Source organism: Pelophylax lessonae, assembly GCF_965119305.1.
Source record: "Pelophylax lessonae genome assembly, chromosome: 3".
Classification (NCBI taxonomy): Eukaryota; Metazoa; Chordata; class Amphibia; order Anura; family Ranidae; genus Pelophylax; species Pelophylax lessonae.
Genome location: NC_138770.1, coordinates 63,976,760 through 63,984,436, shown reverse-complemented (window position 1 = coordinate 63,984,436; position 7,677 = coordinate 63,976,760).

The following is a 7,677-nucleotide window of genomic DNA, read 5'->3' as shown; positions in this document are numbered from 1 at the left end:
AGGAGGGGGCATTTTGGAGGGGGGGGGGTTGTACCACGAGGGGGGGGCTGTGCTCAGTAGGGAGATTTTAAAGGGTGGAATTTGTGCTAGCTGAGAGCATTGGGAGGGGGGAGGGGTTACAACCTACTGACCAATTAACTCTGCCTTAAAAACTACATTTTAGGATTTTGTCACACCAGGTACAGTGCTGTAATACGCGTTTTTCCGCACCACACTAAAATGCGTTGCCTTTTGCAGTTGCAGGCAGGTGCCAATAAATCCTAATGACACCCCCACACATTCACCAATTGCATGCATGTTTTTGCCCGATAAAACGCATGGTACCACACTACCATGCATTTTGGTTGGGCTCAATTTAAAAATCATGCCAGGCCATTTTTTGCATGTTTTAACAAGCATAGAGCAACCTAATTAAAAACGCAACAGGCAAAACAAATGCTCATGCTCGGATGCACCTCCTTGTGTGAGCAAGCCCTCAGACTGGTGTGCCCCGGTATTGTGCACAATTCTAAAGGGTGCCTTAAATGAAAAAAGGTTGAAAAACACTGATCTAGAAGACAGGGGGAGTAGCAGAACAGCAGCCTCTGAAACACTTAGCAGCCCTAAGCAATCAACCCCTGCTCCACTGTTTACAGAGGAGACAAACTACATTTTCCTAGCAGCCTACTCTAAACTAGGAGGGTGCTACAACATGTTATGGAATGGGATGTTCAACAGATCCATGTAGGTGTTATGGTCAGGTGTTCATTTTTGATCATATAATACATTTTAATTTTTGAAACATACACTATATTACCAAAAGTATTGGGACGCCTGCATTTACACACACATGAACTTTAATGGCATCCCAGTCTTAGTCCGTAGGGTTCAATATTGAGTTGCTCCACCTTTTGCAGCTATAACAGCTTCAACTCTTCTGGGAAGGCTGTCCACAAGGTTTAGGAGTGTGTCTATGGGAATGTTTGACCATTCTTCCAGAAGCGCATTTGTGAGGTCAGGCACTGATGTTGGACAAGAAGGTCTGGCTCGCAGTCTCCACTCTAATTCATCTCACAGGTGTTCTATCAGGTTTAGGTCATGCCAGTTAAGTTCCTCCACCCCAAGCTCGCTCATCCATGTCTTTATGGACCTTGCTTTGTGCACTGGTCCATATCATTTGGTGGAGGGGGATTATGGTGCGGGGTTGTTTTTTAGGGGTTGGGCTTGGCCCCTTAGTTCCAGTGAAGGGAACTCTTAAAGGAGTTGTAAAGTCTTATGTTTTTTCACTCTAATGCATTCTTTGCATTAAGGTATAAAACCTTCTGTGCTTCAGCTGCCCCCAGACCCCCTCCCTTTTTTCTCACTGAGCCTGATCGTTCCATTGGCTCCCGCTGCTGTCAATCAAATCCAGTGACACATGAGGCGGGGGCAAAGCCGAGTCCTGCTGTCTGTGTGAACAGTGGGACTCGTGAGAGCGCCCGCACGGGTGCCCCCATGGAAAGTGGCTCTCTGTGGGGGCACCCGATAAAGAGGAGAAGCCAGGAGCGCCACGGGGGCACCCTAGAAAAGGCGGATCGGGGTTGTTCTGTGAAAAACCCTTGCACAGAGCAGGCAAATAAAAAGAAACCTTCACAATCGCTTCCAGACCCCCCACCGCAGTTATACGTCTCTACTTTGACGTTAAATACTGGGGTTATGACAGCAGATAGCTGCCATAAACCCCGGTATTTTTTTACTGGGCGGGCGGTCCCCTTTCTCACAAAAGTGGTCCCGGCGACCGCAGGATCACTTTTACAGGCGGCCGGAGAGGTGCCCCCCTCCTCCCACCGCTTCCCGGTCGTTTTCCCCACTTACCGGAGCCGTCGGTAGCAGGGAAAATGATCCGGTCCTTTCCCCTCCTAGGCAGGAAGTGGAGTGAGGGCAAGCTGGCCCCAAATCGACTCTATCTCCTTGGAGGACTGGAGCGACATCATACGTAGCTTCTTCCCAACAGCCTTAAAGGGCCCATTTTTTTCATGATGAAAAAAAATGTATTTATTTTTTTGTCCTTTTTTGTGTAGATGTGAGATGTGAGGTCTTTTTGACCCCAGATCTCACATTAAAGAGGACCTCTCATGCTTATTTCTATTACAAGGGATGTTTACATTCCTTGTAATAGGAATAAAAGTGATCAAAAAACATTTTTTTTTTTAAAAGGACAGTGTAAAAATGAAAAATAAAAGGTAAAATAAATAATAATAAAAAAAATTTAAAGCGCCCCGTCCCCGTTAGCACGCGCGCAGAAGCAAATGCATACGCAAGTCGTGCCCACATATGTATTGCCCATATGTATGCCTATTTATTTAAATGATGAAAAAAAATTACCTTTTTATTTTTTAATTTTAGTGTAGATGTGAGATGTGAGGTCTTTTTGACCTCAGATCTAGCATTAAAGAGGAACTGTCATGCTTATTTCTATTACAAGGGATGTTTACATTCTTCTAATAGGAATAAAAGTGATCAGAAAAAAAAATAAAAAATTAAAGGGGCAGTGTAAAAATTAAAAATAAAAAGTAAAATAAATAAGAAAAAAAAAATAAACTGAAAGCGCCCCATCCCTCCGAGATCGTGCGCAGAAGCAAATGATATGCAAGTCGCACCCACATATGTAAGCAGTGTTCGAACCACACGTGTTAGATATCACCGCTTTTGTTAGAGCAAGAGCAATAATTCTAGACCTCAACCTCCTCTGTAACTCTAAATTGGTAAGCTGTAGAAATTTTTAAAGCGTCACCTAAGAAGATTTTTTAAGTACCAATGTTTGTCGCCATTCCGCGAGCGTGCGCAATTTTGAAGCATGACATGTTGGGTATCTATTTACTCAGCGTAATATTATCTTTCACATTATAGAAACAATTGTGCTAACTTTACTGTTCAGTTTTTTTTTTAAAATATAGTGAAATGTATTTTATAAAAAAAAAAAATGATGTTTGAAAGGCCACTGTGCAAATACGGCGTGACAAGAAATATTGCAACGACCGCCATTTTATTCTCCAGTCTTTGCTACTTTGCTAAAAAATATATATATATAATGTTTGGGGGTTTTAAGTCATTTTCTAGCAAAAAATACTGATTTTAACTTGTAAACAACAAGTGTCAGAAATAGGCCTGGTCCTTAAGTGATTAAGGCGTCAGCATACCAAGACATTTTGGACAATTTCATGCTCCCAACTTTGTGGGAACAGTTTGGGAATGGCCCCTTCCTGCTCCAACATGACTGCGCACCAGTGCACAAAGCAAGACTTTGCAACCCCTTTAAGAGTTCCCTTCACTGGAACGAAGGGGCCAAGCCCAACCCCTGAAAAACAACCCAATACCATAATTGCCCCTCCACCAAATAATTTGGACCAGTGCACAAAGCAAGGTCCATAAAGACATGGATGAGAGAGTTTGGGGTGGAGGAACTTGACTGGCCTGCACAGAGTCCTGACCTCAACCCAAGAGAACACCTTTGGGAAGAATTAGAGTGGAGACTTCAAGCCAGGCATTCTTGTCCACATCAGTGCCCGACCTCACAAATGTGCTTCTGGAAGAATAGTCAAACATTCCCATAGACACAATCCTAAACCTTGTGGACAGCCTTCCCAGAAGAGTTGAAGCTGTTAAAGCTGCAAAGGGTGGGCCAACTTAATATTGAACCCTACAGACTAAGGCTGGCCATACACTATACAATTTTCTTGTGCAACTTTCCTTTAGATTTACCAAAACCATGTAATATAGGGTCAAACCTACAAACTTTTCAATTTGTATGCAATCAGGCAGGCCCTTGCACTACATAGGTTAAGGTAAATCTAAAGGAAATTGAATAAGAAAATTGTATAGTGTATGGCCAGCCTAAGACTGGGATGCCATTACAATTCATGTGTGTGTAAAGGCAGGCGTCCCAATACTTTTGGTAATATAGTGTATTTTATGTATTTTTTATTTATCTATTCCAGAAAGGGATTTAACATAGCTTTATGTTAACTTTTGTGTACAGGTCCGCTTTAACACCACCACCAGAAATAGATACTGTATATGTACTTTCCATATTTAAGCCTCCTTTGCTACAACTTTGGATTTATGCTGTTTGCTAAGTTGTTGTCTCTGTAGCAGGGACACAGGGAAATAATAGCAGAGAACCGTGCAATGTATCCTGATCACAGATTGTGGTTACAAATCTCTCTCGTTTCATATACAAACTAGACTTGTCATACATTTTCTGTATCTGGCTGACTTGCAATGCAAAAAATTAAATTTGCCTCTAAGACGCTCCAGAGTCTAGCGTGGCTTTCATAACAACATTGCTGTCTGTTTGCAATGCATTAACCAGCTGCTGGAGAAAAAAAAATCAAAGATTGCATGTCAAGGTTGGCCAGAGTGAATTCATTTATACATTTTGAAAATACAGTATCTCACAAAAGTCAGTACACCCCTCACATTTCTGTAAATATTTTATTCTATCTTTTCATGTGACAACACTGAAGAAATGACACTTTGCTACAATGTAAAGTAGTGAGTGTACAGCTTGTATAACAGTGTAAATTTGCTGTCCCCTCAAAATAACTCAACACACAGCCATTAATGTCTAAACCGCTGGCAACAAAAGTGAGTACACCCCTAAGTGAAAATGTAAAAATTTGGCCCAAAGTGTCAATATTTTGTGTGGCCACCATTATTTTCCAGCACTGCCTTAATCCTCTTGGGCATGGAATTCACCAGAACTTCACAGGTTGCCACTGGAGTCCTCTTCCACTCCTGCTTGATGACATCATGAAGCTGGTGGATGTTATAGACCTTGCACTCCTCCACCTTCCATTTGAGGATGCCCCACAGATGCTCAATAGGGTTTAGGTCTGGAGACATGCTTGGCCAGTCCATCACCTTTACCCCCAGTGGTCATCTTGGAGGTGTGTTTGGGGTCATTATGTTCTAAAACTGCCCTGCGGCCCAGTCTCCGTATGTCACAGTACATGTTGGCATTCATGGTTCCCTCAATGAACTGTAGCTCCTCAGTGCCGACAGCACTCATGCAGCCCCAGACCATGACACTCCCACCACCATGCTTGACTGTAGGCAAGATACACTTCTCCTTGTACTCCTCACCTGGTTGCCGCCACAAACTCTTGACACCATCTGAACCAAATAAGTTTATCTTGGTCTCATCAGACCACAGGATATGATTCCAGTAATCCATGTCCTTAGTCTGCTTGTCTTCAGCAAACTGTTTGTGGGCTTTCTTGTGCATCATCTTTAGAAGAGGCTTCCTTCTGGGATGACAGCCATGCAGACAAATTTGATGCAGTGTGCGGCGTATGGTCTGAGCACTGACAGGCTACCCCCCACCGCTTCAACCTCTGCAGCAATGCTGGCAGCACTCATACGTCTATTTCCCAAAGACAACCTCTGGATATGACGCTGAGCATGTGCACTCAACTTCTTTGGTTGACCATGGCGAGGCCTGCTCTGAGTGGAACCTGTCCTGTTAAACCACTGTATGGTCTTGGCCACCATGCTGCAGCTCAGTTTCAGGGTCTTGGCAAACTTCTTATAGCCTAGACCATCTTTATGTAGAGCAACAATTCTTTCTTTTTCAGATCCTCAGAGAGTTCTTTGCCATGAGGTGCCAGCCATGTTGAACTTCCAGTGACCAGTATGAGAGAGTGAGAGCGATAACACCAAATTTAACACACCTGCTCCCCATTCACACCTGAGACCTTGTAACATTAACGAGTCACATGACACCAGGGAGGAAAAATGGCTAATTAGGTGCAATTTGGACATTTTTACTTAGGGGTGTACTCACTTTTGTTGCCAGCGGTTTAGACATTAATGGCTGTGTGTTGAGTTATTTTGAGGGGACAGCAAATTTACACTGATATACAAGCTGTACACTCACTACTTTACATTGTAGCAAAGTGTCATTTCCTCAGTGTTGTTGTCACATGAAAAGATAGAATAAAATATATACTGAGTGTAAATATATATTTATATATAGTATCTCACAAAGGTTAGTACACCCCTCACATTTTTGTAAAGATTTTATTCTATCTTTTCATGTGACAACACTGAAGGAATGACACTTTGCTACAATGTAAAGTAGTGAGTGTACAGCTTGTATAACAGTGTAAATTTACTGTCCCCTCAAAATAACTCAACACACAGCTATTAATGTCTAAACTGCTGGCAACAAAAGTGAGTACACCCCTAAGTGGAAATGTCCAAATTGGGCCCAAAGTGTCAATATTTTGTGTGGCCACCATTATTTTCCAGCACTGCCTTAACCCTCTAGGGCCTGCAGTTCACCAGAGCTTCACAGGTTGCCACTTGAGTCCTCTTCCACTCCTCCATGATGACATCACAGAGCTGGTGGATGTTAGAGACCTTGTGCTCCTCCACCTCCCATTTGAGGATGCCCCACAGATGCTCAATAGGGTTTAGGTCTGGAGACAATACTTGGCCAGTCCATCATCTTTACCTTCAGCTTCTTTACCAAGGCAGTGGTCGTCTTGGAGGTGTCTTTGGGGTTGTTATCATGCTGGAATACTGCCCTGCGGCCCAGTCTCCGAAGGGAGGGGATCATGCTCTGCTTCAGTATGTCACAGTACATGTTGGCATTCATGGTTTCCTCAATGAACTGTAGCTCCTCAATGCCGGCAGCACTAATGCCGCCCCAGACCATGAAACTCCAACCACCATGCTTGACTGTAGGCAAGACACACTTGTCTTTGTACTCCTCACCTGGTTGCTGCCACACGCTTGACACCATCTGAACCAAATAAATTAACCCTGGTCTCATCAGACCACAGGACATGGTTCCAGTAATCCATGTCCTTAGTCTGCTTGTCTTCAGCAAACTGTTTCTGGGCTTTCTTGTGCATCATCTTTAGAAGAGGCTTCCTTCTGGGATGACAGCCATGCAGACAAATTTGATGCAGTGTGAGGCGTATGGTCTGAGCACTGACAGGCTGACCCTCCACCCCTTCAACCTCTGCAGCAATGCTGGCAGCACTTATACCTCCATTTCCGAAAGACAACCTCTGGATATGACGCTGAGCACGTGCACTCAACTTGTTTGGTCGACCATGGCCAGGCTTGTTCTCAGTGGAACCTGTCCTGTTAAACTGCTGTATGTTCTTGGCCACCATGCTGCAGCTCAGTTTCAGGGTTTTGCCAATCTTCTTATAGCCTAGGCCATCTTTATGTGGAGCAATAATTCTTTTTGCCAGATGCTCAGAGAGTTCTATGCCATGAGGTGCCATGTTGAACTTCCAGTGACCAGTATGAGAGAGTGAGAGCGATAACACCAAATTTAACACACCTGCTCCCCATTCACACCTGAGACCTTGTAGCACTAACGAGTCACATGACACCGGGGAGGGAAAATGGCTAATCGGGTCCAATTTGGACATTATCACTCACTTTTGTTGCCAGCAGTTTAGACATTAATGGCTGTGTGTTGAGTTATTTTGAGGGGACAGCAAATTTACACTGTTATACAAGCTGTACACTTACTACTTTATGTTGTAGCGGGGTGTCATTTCTTCAGTGTTGTCACATGAAAAGATAGAATAAAATATTTACAAAAATGTGAGGGGTGTACTCACTTTTGTAAGATACTGTATATATATATATATATATATATATATATTTTTTTTTTTTCCCCACGGAAACCCTGGA